Source organism: Sceloporus occidentalis, unplaced genomic scaffold, assembly GCF_023333645.1.
Source record: "Sceloporus occidentalis isolate IW3139 unplaced genomic scaffold, rSceOcc1.0.p SCAF_1, whole genome shotgun sequence".
Classification (NCBI taxonomy): domain Eukaryota; kingdom Metazoa; phylum Chordata; class Lepidosauria; order Squamata; family Phrynosomatidae; genus Sceloporus; species Sceloporus occidentalis.
Genome location: NW_028316981.1, coordinates 266,455,108 through 266,470,322, shown reverse-complemented (window position 1 = coordinate 266,470,322; position 15,215 = coordinate 266,455,108). Strand labels below are relative to the sequence as shown.

General features: G+C 38.7%; 1 pseudogene across 1 annotated transcript in view; it reads right to left on the bottom strand.

Annotated features, from left to right (window-relative positions):
• Nucleotides 1-747: 747 nt before the first annotated feature.
• The window catches only part of LOC149323847 (uncharacterized), a 35,868-nt pseudogene continuing 21,400 nt past the window's right edge, over nt 748-15,215 (bottom strand). Inside the window, exons 3-6 of the transcript XR_016272084.1 lie at nt 8,276-8,350; nt 5,056-5,062; nt 3,614-3,784; nt 748-3,481 (exon numbers count right to left, since the gene is read on the bottom strand). The product of XR_016272084.1 is annotated as an uncharacterized LOC149323847 (transcript). The remainder of the gene's footprint in view (nt 3,482-3,613; nt 3,785-5,055; nt 5,063-8,275; nt 8,351-15,215) is intronic.

Sequence of the window (15,215 nt, the reverse complement as noted above, 5' to 3'; positions counted from 1 at the left end):
ATGTATGCTATCCCAAAGCACGTGGTTGAATTGAGATATGTTGCTACTATCCTAATTCTGCCAGACACCTATCTCCCACACACAGTAAAATAGAACAAAGCTAGAAACTCACATTTGAAACTCAAGACAGAATTGTGAGCCATGGTGGATGGATCAGTGGCAGTGATCTGACTGAATGAAAATCTGTCCCCTACCACTACACACATACTAACAGAGAGAGAGGGCATGAAAGAGAGAGATTGAGGATGGTTTCACTGAACAGATCACTGATATTCATCCCTTTGACTGTTGCTATGGCCATTATTTGTAGCATTATCCTTTTTAAAAAATCTCCAGGTTGCATCCCATGTTATACCTCAGGAAAAAACAGAAGAAATAGCATTATCCTAGTGCTTGCACAACCACAAACACAATATTACAAGCAAAAAATGCACTAAGGAAAGCAGATCAGCAGTGCAATGGTTTGTGCAACAGGTTGTGGTACAGCTTGTGAAACTTGCAAAACAGCTTGCAGAATGGATTGTGAGCAGTTTGTGAAACAGCGTGCCCAGTGGCTTGTACAAGCATAAAAGTGCTGGACTTCATATTTGCCCAAGGAGGGAAGTGAAAGTTTCCACACATAATAGCACTACTTTGTGCCAGCAGAATGACTCAGTTGGAAGCAGTTCTTTATCTTTTGCAGAAATATATTTCTATTGTTTAGACAGAAGAAAAAGTTTAATGTTAGCAAAGTTTAGAACAACATTCTCTCAGGTCTACAGCAGATAGAATGAACCGATGCTGTAAGATTAGAATCCATGAAATAGCCATTTCTTTCTTTCTTTAATCACGTTTTACAGTATTCACTAAAAGCAAGAAACACTGCATTATATTTAGATATTCATTCCAAAAATACTTGGGTGTTTTCACATTAATCAAAAAGTCTCCAATTTATGTGCTGATTACAGGCTTCAAATAATCTCTGTCCAGATTTGCAATTAAAACTTAAATATTTTTGTACAATAAAATTCCAGAGTTCATAGTAACATCTATGAGACATGTTGGTTATTATTTACATAGTACATTTGAACATTCTACATTTCCAAAACAATTGTTTCACTTTTTCTATGCTTGGGCCTGCTATTTTTACAGCTGGGAGTAGTAAGGATTTAGTAGCTGTGAAACTGGGGTTCTTTTTTTAAAGGGACCAAATATTCTTACATGGTTATTTACATGTAGTAGACATCAATGCAAACCAATGAAAGTGTACAGATTATGAAAAATTCCCACATTCATTTGTCTTCTTAATATAATAGGGAGGGAAGTAAAAATTCACATATTTGTAGAAATAGGAGCTGATAGCAAATAACAGTTAGAATGCAAATTTAGGGAGAATATTGAATAATTCAGTAGCTTGTTATATGATTAGATCTGATTGGGTCCCTACCAAGATATTGCCCATAAAAATGATTTCCCATGGTAGCACTGGTCTCAGGATAGGAATAGGATGGGGTTTACAATGTCCATTAAGTAGGAGAACAAGGCTTACTTTTAGCTAATAATATTATGGTTGCACAGAATGATTGATGGCCTTTAAAAAGGCCCAGATTGGTTTAATCTTTCTTCAGATTTTATCACAGACATCTTCTTAGTCATGTGCAATTGCTAAGGCCAAGTGAGGTAACAAGTGTTTGATGTATGATACTTGCACCACTTTTGTCAGAATTGTGTTTGCTCTTCAGCTGCACTCATCTGTAAGTAGATGGAAATATGAGTCTGAACACTGAAAGAGGTGGGCCGAGGGGTAAGCAGAGATCTTATTTTGCCTTCCCCATCCCCTGTGAATCAATGTTAACAGCTCATTCTCCTTCCAGCCTAACTAGTTTCATTGCCAATTCAGTGAAATAAGGAGCATCTGAAGCTACTCTTTTCCTGAAAAGCCTATATTTTTAATTCTACTCACCCTCCTATTTTTTAAGCTTTGGGAGAGCTTATCAATTTTTATTCTTTCCCATCTGCAATCTGCCAAAAGCACCAAACTCCCTTTATATTTTAAAAGCAAGGAGTAGGAAGAGAAAAAGAACAGGGAGGAAATTATAACAAGAATAGAAGCATTTAAATTATCCAGATGAGCCATGTAGCTGAGCATACTTTGCAACTTCTCATATACCACACATCAAGGCAGATATCTTAATCTGTTGCTGGAAACATTATTATCAGTTTCACATTCATGTTACATTGTGCATGTGTTAACCACAAAATGTTGGGCAGGGGCTGGGATGGAAGAGAGGAGAATGTGTGAGAAAGAGTCCCAAAGAGTTCACAAAATAGCTTTGTGCTATATGAATAGCTTCCATTTGGAGATTCTTCTGTCACCCCTCTTTGTTCTACTGAGAAGACAAAGTGCCAGCAAATAGAATGCCAGATATGTATGACTTGATTACACCCACTGTTGACCTTAAAGGAGGATTTTTTGGAGAGGGGATGCATATCTGTATGGTGTTTCCCCATATAGAGAGAAATATGCAAACTCTGGCATTGTACACATGTAGGTATGAGCAGTGTGTGTCCAAATTAATTGAAATATGGGTCCCCTCCCTCAGGTTAAGTTTATCTCATGTGGAGTGGAATGGTTTTCTGTTTTGACAATTTAAACACTGTCTCAAGATTGTTTAACAAAATCAAGAGCAGTTCTTGGCAATTAATTTCTGCAGTCAATAGTATGCTCAAACTGGGCAACTCCCCTTGGAACTGGGAGCCACAACAGAGAAAGCCTGCGCAAGTGAAAGAGCAAGACAATTCATTAGACAATTCTGCTGCAGCTCAAAGTGGCGAAGGGGAGATGTCAGCCCCTGCTCCTGTGCTTCAATACTAATGAGAGTCATTGCATATTCATAACCCTAAATACAGTCAGCTTCTTATAAAAACTTTTGTCATTGAGGCTTCATGGCAAGAGCAAAGCATTGCATTCTTGGTGTCATGGCACTTCCGCCAAGAGAGCGCCAGAGCAAGATTGATTGTTTTGCAACGCAGCTTGACAGGGAACTAAGAGATACTGCCCCAAGGGTCCTGAAACTAAGCTGAGTTTGATTACAAGGCTCCAAGTAATCAAAGAAACAAAAGAAGGGGGGATAGTGGATTTAAAAAAAAAAGATAAAGGAAGGCTCTAAAGATATAGCTTTCCTTATTGAGTGTTCAGAGTAATTATCTGCTAGCAGTTTAAAACAGTTCATATCAATTTTTATCACAGAAGAAGAAGAACAGTGATCTCCAGCAAACTTGTTCCCAGGTTGTAGGAACACTAGAGCATGTCTTAATAGATACAAATCTCTAAAATCATGTGAAGCTACCCATCAATATCAATAGCAAAGATCAGGAAACTCAACTTGTCAGATATTAAAATCACTTCTGTAAAGTGTTCTGCTGCCCAGAATTCACTAACTGCAGGCTGAGCATCCTTTGTTATCGATTTCTTCGTTATCATGTTCTTTTGCAGTGCATCCTTTATTTTAAAAAAAATAAAAAATATTTGCTTAGCCATTACCCAGTAAAATGCTGAAGACAAATGCATGTGTGTATGCACACACATTCAAACATATGTGCGCGCACACATTCAGCCTTGCTAACCTCTGACCTCTCAATTCCTGTCTTCTGGGGCAGCTCTCAGCCTTCCCTGAAGTCAAAGAAGGAAAGCATCTTTTTCAGCACCCACTTTGAAAAAGGGCCTTGAGCATTTTCTCACTCATAATGATGTCTTCAGCTGGAATGCCAGCACATTTCCACATCTCCTTGACAGGCGAGCAGACTAGAAGATATACATAAAATTAAAATAGAATGGAATGTTAAAAGAAAGGTTTGCAGTTCTGATTACATATAGGCTTGTCGTAATTTTGTAAAAAGCCTGTTTCCAAATGGATCCCATGCTAATACATGCAAAAGCTTCCTATTGCTCAATAAAACATCACAAAATATTAGTGGGGATGAAGGAAGCTGGCTAAACTGTTTAAACATCTTAACCATATTTATACAGACTCAAAAAGAAAGGAATCTTGAAGTTATGATTGATTGAAGCAACTGATTATCCACAGATATGATATATGTTGAGGCTTCAAATTATCAGCCATATCAGTCTGATTGCAGTAAAACATGAAAACATTGACTTTTGTCTAGATAGAGAAATTTATTTTCCCCTCAGTGACAATCCTTTAAGTAGAAACCAGGCAGTTTGCCAGTTCCTCATGTCATACACTGAAGTTTGCAAAGGCAGACCATATTTTCAGCTGTTTGTCTGGGATCAGTGAATAGGGCTCGGGACTTTTACAAACAGTTTCATAATAAACATCTCTCTACAGATGCTGCTTCAGGGTTCTTTAAGCCATGCAAAAAGAAAAGCATTTGCACATTTGGAATAAATGAAATTATAAATTGCTTTGCAATGGCATTCTTCTACAGGAAGCCGAGTCTCATCATTTCTGTGAAAATATTTCTTTCTAAAGAAAATAGTAACCCTCTTTGGAACACATCTTTATAAGTTCAATTAATATGTTTAACAAGACTGAAGTAAATGCTCATCTTAACTGTCAGCAACCTGACAGCTTTCAAAAACAGCTTATGCTGCTAGAATGAGTAATTTGTGATATCTTCTTTAAGATCACCCACAATTAACTTTCTGCCACAGGAACCGCATAAACCCTGGGGTCCTCCTGACCTAGAAATCTGAGTCCTGCAGAAGGTGCTCTATTTTCCCAGCAATTCACTTCAAGACACCTACATTCACTAGAGTGCTGGTAGTGGTAATGATGAAACAAGTGGGATGGACACTAGATCAATGATGACAGAAGATTCAGGGTAAATCCAACCAAATACCAGCTAGAGATCATAGGAAAGCCTATGTTATGGCAATGGTGGCAGTGATGATTTCTTCACTGACACTGTGTCATCCAGCAGACCTGTCTCAAGTTGTTTATGGCCTTTTACATTCTGCCCTACAAAAAGCAGCATATAAACCACTCAGCAGCTAGTCATGAAGAGTCTGCACAGCACTTTGTGGATAAAATTATTCGCATCCAGTCTGACTTGGATGCTGTAGCTGATACAGGTCCATTGGATGTAACCTTCCCCCTACATGTCCAGTGTTATTGGATATATTTCAGTTTGTGCAACCTGAAGATGTGGACAGCATCCTTGGAGAGATATGAATTGACACATGCATACTGGATCCATGATCTTTCTAGCTTTACAAAGTAGCCCAAGAGGGACTGGCACATTTAGTAAGGGGGGTAGTGAATGCCTCATTACAACAAGGAAAATTTACATTTGGTCCAAAAGAGCTGTGGTGAGGCCATTATTAGGGGGGAAATCCTCCCTTGACCCCCCTATACTAGAGAACTATCTGCCAGTTCAATATCCTTCTGGGGGCATAGTATTGGAGCATGTGGTGTCATACCAACTCCAGGGGTTCCTCACTAGCCTTAGTATTATGTATGTGGGAGTTCCACCTGCTCCCTACAACCTGAATCACAGAATGCTAAAGGAAGCTCTGCGCTGCCTGTTATAACAATCAAGCACTAGACAAAGAAATCTTCCTTCGTCTGAGGGTCTCTTTCTTGCTTTCTCTCTGAATTATCTGAAACACAGCTTTTCATCATGCGTCTCACAGTGAAGGTAAAGCCCCTGGTCAAATGTGCCCTAAGATTATTCATTTATTTATTAAAATAGGTATACCCTGTCCTATATCATAGGCCACCATATATCTCAGGGCTTTGGGCTAACATGCAATAAAATCAGTTTAAACAGCTTAAAAGAATTTGAAACAGTAAAAATAATTTGACACTAAAAGCATATTAAACAGTTTGTCAAGTTAAAGCAAGGCAATTCAAAACCAGTTAAAACAGTTTAAAACAATGTAAAACCATGCACAGACACAGGTTTAAATGAAACCAATTAGGCCTCAAAGGCTTGAATAAAAAGCCATGTTGATTTGGCACTACTGTTGACAACAACTCATCCTCTAAATCAGAGTTAGGCAACCTTATTGAGCTGGGGGCCGGGTTGCTGTCACTCAGACAACTGGGGGGCCAAAGCCAAAAAATAAATAAATAATTTTTTAAAAAAACTTAAATATATAAATAAACCAGGACAAATGTAGGACAAAATTTTCAAATGGAAGACATTTTTTTTAAAAAAAAATGGAGGACACGCGAAAAAATTTGCTGATTTTTTAAAAAATGTTAATATAAATGCATGTTTCTGAGGCTTCTATAGACAATTGCCCCCCAAAGGCCCCAGCGGCAATCGGCGGCAGGACCGGGCTGGGGCCGGTCCCAAGGTCTCGCCGGGCCGCATCCGGCCCGCGGGCCGCAGGTTGCCTACCCCTGCTCTAAATGGAGGGTATGCCACAATTGTTCCATAGCAGCAAAGGCTCTCACACAGCCTCCCATGTCCTCTGCAACTGGGAAACAAAATTCTGCCTTTTTGAAGAATGAAATACTAACAAGGCTTTCCGTGGGGTCTAGTTTCAGATTTGGTCACTTTGGAGGGAAGTCTGCTCAACCTCAAGAAGCACTTATTGGAATGGTAAGCATCATGTGGCAGACTCCTGGGGCTCTTTCACATTGCACAATGTTAGAGCTATAATCTGCTTTAACTGCCATGGCAATATCCTATGGAATACTGGGCTTTGTAGTGCAGTGAGGTACTAGGGCTTGTGGTTAAGAATTTTAAATTAGTGTGTGTGTTAAATGAAATCCTGAATAGTGGTCTGAATGCTGGACTAGAAATCTGGGACACCAAAGGTTGACTCCCTGCTCAACCATGGAAACCCAGTGGGTGACTTTAGGCAAATCACACTCTCTTAGCCTCATAGGAGACAATTCTGCCAAGAATACCCCATGATAGGTTCACCTTAGGGTTGCCATAAGCAAGAAATCACTTGAAGGCAAACACCAACAATGTGCCTTGAAGTTGCCTGTCAATTTACGGTGACCCCACAAATTTCCTAGGGTTTTTCTTAGCAAGGATTACTCAGAGATTAATATCCCCTCCATAATTTTCAACCCCAAGATTCCATAGGATGTTGTTATATTAGGTAAAGTGGAATAGAGCACTATAATTGCATTGTGTGAAAGGGTCCCTGCTATTATCAGAGAAGGGCAAGAAATGGAGGAGAAGGAAGATATGGGAAGCAAGTATTTGAGATGGGAATAAAAAGAAGGCAAAGCCATTGGTGGAGAGGAGTAAAAAAAAAGGTGGCAGGGGAGTAGGGGAGAGGATGGGGTGCTGGAGGTCCATCAAAGCCCACACTGACCATGGTTTTCTTATGTCACTCTGTTTTATACGTTAAATAAATGTGGAGGTTCTTTTGCTGTTGTTTTTTTTATAATCAGCCTATTCCAGAACCAGAATGTCTTCAAAAGGATTCTTCTGCTGCTCAAGCCAGTTTATCTGGATAAAAGTTCTTCTGTAAATAAGAAAAAGCAAATGGCAGTCATTCAATATCAACTGTAGTCAAGTTCAACAGAATGATTACTTCTAAAAATAGTAGCCACCATGTGGAATTTTTTATTATTATTATTTTGGCAGAGAGATGCTGTTTTTGTGAGGAAAACACAGGAGTAAAAAATTAACAGTGTAGTCATCTAATACACTGAAATTATTTTGGATTTATGAATGGATATAACAATATTATTTTTATATAATAAATGACATTTCAAAAGCTGGGTCTTGTTGATCCATACAAATAGCCTATGGCAATAAAGAGGGGTAAAAGATCCTTTTCAAGCCTTTAGCACAATCTGTACAAACATAAATGCCAACTAAATTAAGCTTATGCTCCAGTTTGTAACATTATAGTGAAATCTATTATATCATATGTATATAAAAGCTATCAATATTTATGTAAGGATCAATGCACAAAGACATTATGATCAATGATTTATCTGATTTGCAATGGATTCACTATGTGCCCATTTATTCCACTACAAATGTTTCAGCGAATGACAGATAACAACGACAACAACAACAATATTTTATAACACCCTTTCCACCAAAGGACAGGACATCAAACATATACAATCAAAATAGATATAACAAAACACTACAAATATATGTAAAGTTCTGAGTTGGAGGGGCAAAGAAAGGTGAGTATGCAAAAGAAACAAAAAGGAAAGAAAAGGCTACAACTCCCACTGCCCTAGCCATCATGCTGCTGATAATAGGAGCTGAGGTCCATAGTCTGTGTAGGATGCCAGTTGGAGAAGGATGTTTTAAGTAGATTTATCTACATGATGAAAATCACCACATTGCTCCACTATCTCTCCATTTCTTCATAGTTCACTTGGGGAACTGAGAAGCCAGGTGGTCAGTTAGCAGTCTGAAGGTTGAGAATCAGGGTATCAGTCAAGAGAGCAAGGGAAATGAGGGGGAGAGCAAAAGAGTAGTCTGGATTCAGGAATGGGATCGAGTCCCCGAACTGTTTGGATGTCTCTTATGGAGTGAGTGGTTGACATTGTTTCCAGCAGCTGTAGCGTGTTTGCTGCCTGCCTTATCTAGGGAGGCTGATTGTTCGATATAAACAGTTGTGGCTACACTAACTGAGCTGCAATGTACCAAACCTCTCTTCAAACACCTCAATCCTGCTAGTATCTCAGAGAGAAACCCAACAACCAAATGCCAATAACAGGACTACGGAAACAACATGAGTGATTTTATTTATGAGCTATGGGGAAGTTGAGAGAAGCTCAAAATGGTGGTACCATCTGGGATGCTTACTTCCTCCCTCAGAAAATGATTGTTGTTGATATTTTAGATGGCCATATAGCATCTAGCCTGCCAAAGAACCACTTTTCTGTCAGTCAAGAAGCTATGCTGACAGTAGCAGTACTGCTGGTATAATATGCCCAATCAGATCAGACAGACTTTTGTTGAAGAACCAGACCCTTGTGAGCCAAACACATTAATGTGATAAAGGGGAGCTATTGAGCAGCAGTAGTAGTAATAGGGGATGACACTGGGGCAAAACAAATCAGTAATAAGCGCTACGTTAGGAGCGGTGTCTGAGAATGGCATTTGGATGCCGCATGCTCTGACGCTGCCCCCACACTGCTGGGAAGCCACACAGCTGACTACACATGTGGTGGCTTCATGGCATTTTGGCGGCGCCGCATTTACATGTGTCGTGCCACCAAAATTCTGAAAAGCCACTGCTACTGCAGCATGGGCACCATTTTTTTGCCCCCAAAAGGAGCAGCATTTTGCCACTTCTTTTGGGGCCAGAAAAACACCTGATTGGGGCCACAGTGTGCAGTTGCTGCAGTCCTGCTCAGGTGCTCAAAAGGCAGTGTCAAGCCACCCTTTTAGGGCCATCTGTACTGGCCCATTGTTGGAGGATGTCTCAGTGACAATGGTAGTGACACTTTAGATAGGTCTTACTAACCCTCCGCAGAAGGAGGCACTGGTGAAACAATTCTGAATGATAAGAGAATCCACAAGGAAGAAAGGGATAACACCAGAAGATGAAAGTCCCTCCCACTTGGAAGGCACTCAGCCAGCTAGTGTGAAATAGCAAAGGACAAGTACAAATAGCTCTGTGCTGAATGCTGCAACTGGATTCAAGCCAAAAGGATGGTCAACTGCTGGTGTGCTAGATATGACAGGAAAGTCTGAAGCTGCACACTATAGCATTTACAATTTCTATATACAGTTGTGAAAGGTGGAAATTGAAGAAAGCTGAGTGGAAGAAAATACTCTCATTTGAAATGTGGTGCTGGAGATGAATTCTAGATACGCCATGCCATAACAAAAGAAATTAATGGTTGTGAGAGCACATCAAACCTGACAGCTTACTAGAAGCCAAAATAACTAAACTTTGCCTACTGTGAAGTCGAAGGCTTTCATGGCCGGCATCCATAGATTTTTGTGGGTTTTTCAAGCTATGTGGCCATGTTCTAGAAGAGTTTCTTCCTGACATTTCACCAGCATCTGTAGCTGGCATCATCTGTATTTGGAGCATATAATGAAATGATGTGAGACACTGGAAAAGTCAATAATGTTTGGTAAAGTGGAATGAAACACACTAGGTGATCTTGGGCAAGTTACATATACACCAACATCATTCATGTTCAAAGTAGATTGATTTGGGGCAACTAACGATCACCTTCTCTCACATGAACCAGTGCCTCAGTTATCATCCAAAGACCTCCTCTTGCTGTCCAAGGTGCTAAAGCAGAGTTTTCCAACCAGGGTTTCCTGAAGAGATTGTGAATGGGGGGCGGGGTCTCTTTTTAGCTGCAGATATTGTAATTTTTATGCAGAGCTTCCCTGAGACCTGAAAAATATTTCAAGGTTTCCTCGGGGGTGAAAAGATTGGACAAGACTCTGCTAGTGATTATTGTGAGGTGGAACTGGCAATATAATAAAATGTTTTTACAGTGATGCTGACCTAACTTTAGAATCATTGGCCAAGTTTCGTTGTGTATCACCTACTTTGATGTTTTTTTGGGGGGAGGGGGAACAAGACAGAGTTGACAGCATTTTCATGCTTTCTAAACCTGGTCAGATAGCATTCTTAATATTTCAACTATTGTTTTTACTTGTTGGTTTATGGTCTATGATTTAAATATTCTTTTTGTGCACATTTTATTATTGTTTTCAATTTATTTTCGTAAGCTGCAATTCTTTTATTATAAGGCAAGGTATAACTAGGAAAGCAAAATTCCACATTCCAGAAGAAGGTTCCCCAACCCAGCCCATGGGGTAAACACATCTGGTATGACCTGGCCCCTTTTGCTAAGTAATTCTCTTCTAGAAATAGGACTATTTTCATCTCTGTTCATTCCAAACACCTGAGATAAAAGCAGCTCAAGAGAAACAATAACAGCATCTAATTGGGCTATTTCCAATTGATCAGGATTATTTTGTGTGAGCAGAGTAAGATAATGTGCCACAGATTTACAAATCCCTCATAAACTCTGTAAAAATGTCATTCTATTAACCCCAGGTATGCCTCTAACTATTGGAGTAAGGCTAGTTTATGGAGAAACTCAACCAACATCAACTCTTTCTTTCATATAATGGAGTTCTGAGCATTCCTCCCCTTAAAGATTATATACATAAAGTGCACAAGTGTCCAACAACCATAATAGTAGAAGGGAAAAAATCAGTTTTGCTTTTTTACTTCTTCTTCACTTACTTGGCATTAACTTAATGGTATGTGACACTCCTAACAGTACAGAGCAATAAAAATGAAATGGTGGCCAATGTGCATAGACACCATGAAAATCTCAGTGACAACAGCGACAACAAAAATTATACCTCCTCTTTCCTCTCCTATGCCCTTTGTATTTATTTAAGAATATGAGAGTTAGCTCTCAGCACACCACAGTAAAAAAATAAGATGGGTGGCCAATGTTGCCAGGAAGAAATTACAAAGCAAAAGCAAATAAAATCTTATTCTTTTGCATCATGAAAGGAGATGTGAGTCTGATTACAGAGTATTGCTTGCCTTATCAGAAGCAAGAGCAACAAAAAGAAGTATTCACCACCAGTTATTTTTAAACTACTATGCAAACATTAACAATCAGGTTTTTAAAGAGTGTTTTATGCAGTGCAGTCATATTGTGCTTATACTTTTGACCAAAAAAATGAATGTTTTTGGTTAAATCTTTATATCTGAAATGGCTCATAAAAATAAAAATATACAATCATTTTATGGGATAATAGACAAGCAGACATCTGCATGCAACATTTCCCTCATTAGATGCTATCATGTTAGCATATTTTATGACTTGGCCACAAAATACAATGTGCTGATTTGTAACCCCCTTAAAATAGATGTTTTGTGTAAAACTGAAATCTACAGACTATGTTTGCAGTATTTTTCATTGCTTTACAAATGAGCAGTAAGAATCTTGAAGATTAGACAGACAAAGGCTATTGTGTAAGCCAAGATTCAATATATAAAATGCCAGCTTTTTCATATTCCAGTTGCAATTTCAAAGCTCTGTACAGGAACAACCCCAGATATGTTGTAGATCTATGAGCAGATCTGAGAACTATTGCTCCAAACTATTGCTAGGAATTCTGGGAACTGTAGTCTAAAAATAACTGTTCCAGTCTGTGAGTAGCAAATAAAAGTTGTATTCTGCACAAGTTAAATCTAAAATTTGCCACTATGTCACATGCTTCCAGTAGGTCAAGTCCCATTTCTTTCAGTGAGGTTTTTCTAACTTTAGTTAAATAATTGTTGTCATTATATTACTGAACCACTTATAGAAAGGAAATCAGCTTTACTGACCAATCGCTAATCAAAAGGTCAAAGATGGTATGAGTGCTATAATAGGGCATATGATGTTAACATTAGAAAGCTTAATTAGGAATTAGGAAGCTTTCTAAGACAGCTTCTGATCTTGCATTTCCCATGCAAAAATGGAACAATGTGTAGTAGATGAGAGAGACAAAAATGCAAAAATTAATTGTGAATTTAAATTTGACTTTATCCTGAAATCTAACTCATGGCTACCAGATTATCTATATAATTGTGTGACACTCACAACTTGGTACCGGTACCATTACCATAGGCATGCTGGTGGTGATGGTAGGGGTTAATGCTGCTAAACTACAACTCTTGGAACAGCAGTAGTACAGGAAATTGCTTAGTATACACTGTTTCCTCACATGATCCACAACAAGCATGCAGTGGCACAAAGTTACTGTAGAATAATGCAGTATGTGTAGCTGTGGAAAAGCAGTCTGACCCACCAGCAGTATCTCTAACTAAATGTAGTATAAACTTAAATTCAAATTTTACAGAAAGCACAATGGGATGAGCTATGCCAAGACTATAGGGCAATATACAAGCTTTACACCTATGTCAGTTCCTTACAGAAGGAACTGGACATTTTTGTCTAAGGCAGGCATTCTGCATTCAGTTCAAAGTTATGTAATGGAATTGAACATGTGTCATGGTGTATGCCAATGGGCATGTGCTTTTGGTTGTGCATGAGATTATGCATTTGTCTACCCATTAACAAATGCATTCAGTTACATAACCATGTGACAAAACACAAGGGCTTTTAGCTAAATCAATGCACATGTGGTGATGTACAATACACAGCCTCTGCGTAGGAGCTTGGACACATCTCATTGTGCATCTTTTTCACAAGCGATATTTCATCACTACATCTGGTTCTGATTTATAAGATCAGGCTGCTTCAACAACACTGGCCTCTGGACTGAAGGTTGATGGAAGGAACTTGTTTTGTTAAAGATGGTTGGGTAACATGGTTCATTTTGGCTCCCAAATTCTGTCATCAGCTTGATCAAGCATTGTCACACCCACATGTAGCTGGTCTTGGAAAATATTAATTTCTCTACAATTGTTACATATGGGTTGCAGTCCTACACAGGCTTCCAAGGGAAAAAAACTCACTGAATTAATATACCTCCAAATAAACATGTATAGGATCTGGCTACTAGTTAACAACAATTCCTCCAAACCATATTTGATGCCAATGAATTAATTAAAACTCAGGTTGCCATCAGTAAAACTGGAACAGAATCAGTATAGGGAAAATGCAAGGAACTGACTCATATTGTGCAATCCAGCATCTGTATCTGCCATACTGACATACTATAAATCAAAGTGCTAGGACGGTTACTGATCAGCATGAAGGAATTCCCATTAAAACTACATATGTTGCTGGAATGCTGTCAAACCACTTTCAAAATGCAAGGCAACATACCAAATTGTTAAGACCAGAAACATCTTTAAAACCTGTTCCTGGACTAGCCAGTTTGTATGAAAGGCTGCTTCTAAAAGTGCATTTATGTGTTTATGGCTATGAATCAGAGAGCTGAATGAATTCCTCTAGCCACCATTTCTTTTATCTGGGTTTGGTCAAACTATTGCTCTCCTAAGCTCCAGGTGCTAAAATATGAATATATAGTGTGAAATTCCATTTTCCCCCCCTGTGAAACTTTTAAATCCAGCAACAAAGGGATTTAATCATGAAGTTACTTTCTTTTCAAAGACAATTTCACCACAGCTTTCCACAGCACTGCTGTTTGGATAAAAATGATTGGAAATCATAGCTCCAGTCATTTAAATAATCTGTTAAAAAGCTATTAGGTTTCCCTAATGCCTAGTCATTTTTAAATGGCTTTCGATTTGATTCATGAACAATACATGAACAGTACATGATTCATATGACCAATCACTTAGCAAAAATGCAATTTTTATTAAGAGGCTCTTCAAGACACCGATATCATATTGGGTAAAATCCATTGTATGTCATCACATTTCAACACAATTTTTCAAATGGTTATGCCTCGAGGGTCAACTTTTCATGAACCAAAATTGGCAGAAAAGTTGGACTTGTTACCGAAGATTAAGAATCCAAAAGAAGCTGGAAGATACTGCATAGATAATTGTAAAAATTGTTCTCCAATTCAAGTGCTGTTGAAATTCTGGAATGACTTTGAGCTATCAGAGCTTGTCAGATTTTACTGTAATCAGAGCTCATTCCACAGTCATTAGAGATGTGTACACATATAAATCGCAGTGACTGCTTAGTTATGAACATTTAGAATCAGTGATTTTTAAAATGCATCCTGGTGCTTAATATGTGCTTCCTTAATCAGTAAAATGAACAGGAGCTGCTAGAGTGACCATGTTGTCATATCACTTCTATGAACATATATATTTAAATGCTTAAGTGTAGAATTAGTCTGGTCTGACCTTTGTAAGCTAGAAGTGAATGCAGTGAAGAGAAGAGGCTGCCATAGAATAATAGAATCATAGAATCCTTGAGTTGGAAGAGACCGCAAGGGCCATCCAGTCCAACCCCATTCTGCCATGCAGGAGATCTAAATCAAAGCATCCCCAATGACAGATGGCCATCCAGCCTCAGTTTAAAGACCTCTAAGGAAGGAGACTCCACTACACTCCAAGGAAGGAGTTTGTTCCGTTGTTGAACAGTCCTTACTGTCAGGAAGTTCCTCCTAATGTTGAGGTGGAATCTCTTTTTCATGGTTCAAATGCCATTTCTTATATGAGGCTGGTGAGTGATTTTTGAAAACCCACCCCACCATCAATATATAGGAAAAGATTCATGTTGAGATTTCATTCTAACTTTAATAAGCAAATTGAGAAATGCCATCTACCACAAGATAGGGAGGTCATAAACAATAACTGTTCTCCTTTTTGCTGCTTTTAAAAAGACATTTCTCCAATCTTACCT